Genomic DNA, 2,017 nt, shown 5'->3' on the forward strand with positions numbered 1-2,017 from the left:
GTCTGTGCTTGTTTAAATAAGCGATAAGTCCTGGACGGAGGCTTTTTAGTCCTTCCCATCACCTTCATGACACACTACACCRTCTGCAGGACATTTCTGTCCAAAGCTGACGTCTTGATAATGTTCTTCTGTTCAGCCTGATGAAAAACATTGTTTTCAGACTGATACAAAACTCTTTATTACGAGTAAGAAATACAGTCTTTTCTACAAATTATCAGCACAGCCGTTCCAACTGAGTGGTCTTCATTGTTTTAACTCTGCTTGGCTGAATTCTATCATTTATTTATGCTATTTTTATTGCAGCTTTTTCTCTCCACGATGACTGCATTTTGATACTCAGGAATCTCATTAGATGGATTGCAGTCACAGAAACTCTCATGGAGCTCAGAGTACATTGCCATGGACATCTATAGTTGGTTTGTAGGATAATGGGGCCCTGGCGACTGAAACTTGAGTAAAACTGTTTCATAATGAGTGCCATTATTAAAGATGTGCGTATATGTTTCAGAGTATCAAATCTCTAATGAGCTTGTGCTAGTTATAAGGATTAATGCTTATTCTCTGCAAAGATAAGAAGTTAAACAATGCTGGATGTATAGTTATTTTTTAATCAAAATAAATAGCTCTTCGAATGACCTCAGTTTGGAAAAATAAAGCTTGTTTCTGACCATATTGATGAGCTAACAACTAATGTGAGTCCAAGGCCAAACTGAATCGCTCCAATCTCAGAAATCTCACAGTAATTCATCCAAACCGTACTTTATAATCTTTTACATCATTGTCAGTATTATATTAAATGGTTATTCCAGCTGAAATATWCTGTCTGAAGTGTCCCAGGTGGCACTAAAAGCTAGTTGCTGCTATGGCTATTTGTGCCAGCAAATAACCCTAATGTAAAAAAAATGTGATGCAATATTTTATCTATATTTATACATTTAAGATTAGAGTTGTTTTAATACAACACTGGTTTAGTTTTGGCTTTTCTYAGAACAGCAATTGGCAAATCTTTTTTTTTCTTGTATTGATAAAATTATATTACAAAAATATTTGAACTTAAGCCAATATTAAATTAGATTTTGTTGACAGATAATCCTAATGAAATGCCTCTGAGCCACAAAAACCAACAGGTTTGTTTTTAAAACCACACTGTGACCAACACTGGAWAGCTCATTCAGTGACAGGCTGCTGCATTCAAATCCAGCAACGAGTGATACAGCAGGTAGTTTCTCCCAGCAGCTGTCAGGCTGTACAACCAGCACAACTCCCAACAGATTATATCTAACAGTGCCACATTTCAAAAATAATTCAGCAACATACATGTGGAATGTTTTTCTATGTGCAGTCTCCAATTTTAAGTACTGGTCTGTTCAGTCATTTGTCCCCTTCAGTCTTTAGATAATTTCTGTTTTTGTTTTTCCCACTGCTTCTTTCTGCCATTATGACTTCTGCTATCCAATTTCCATAAATTTAAATAACATCTAAATGCTAATATGTTTGAGACTATTCATAATCATTAGAAAAATCTACATTTAAGATGATGTCATAACTCTATAACAATAAGTCATTTGGGATAGATATTATCTTACTTGGTCATAGCATTGAGATACATTTAATTTGAGATAATATTTCAAAATTACAAAATGTTAACACTTAATTATGACATGCTATAATTATGTGAAGGTGACTAATGTTGATAGATTGATGTAATTAATAATTATAATTGATTGCATTTGTACTCTTTGCATTATATGATCTTAGAGTGCTACAAAATAAAAAGATTTAAAAAATAGAGCAAGAACTAAAAGCAGCTAAATTAAAAGACATTTAAACAGTATAAAATCTTTTAAATAGGAATGTCTGATATGAGACTCTGAATTATCCCATATAAATTATCTTCTTAAAAATACCATGCAGCATCTCAAAGCGATAGATAGATAGATAGATAGATAGATAGATAGATAGATAGATAGATAGATAGATAGATAGATAGATAGATAGATAGATAGATAGATAGATA

The sequence above is a fragment of the Austrofundulus limnaeus genome, unplaced genomic scaffold (assembly GCF_001266775.1).
Source record: "Austrofundulus limnaeus strain Quisiro unplaced genomic scaffold, Austrofundulus_limnaeus-1.0 Scaffold35, whole genome shotgun sequence".
Taxonomy (NCBI): domain Eukaryota; kingdom Metazoa; phylum Chordata; class Actinopteri; order Cyprinodontiformes; family Rivulidae; genus Austrofundulus; species Austrofundulus limnaeus.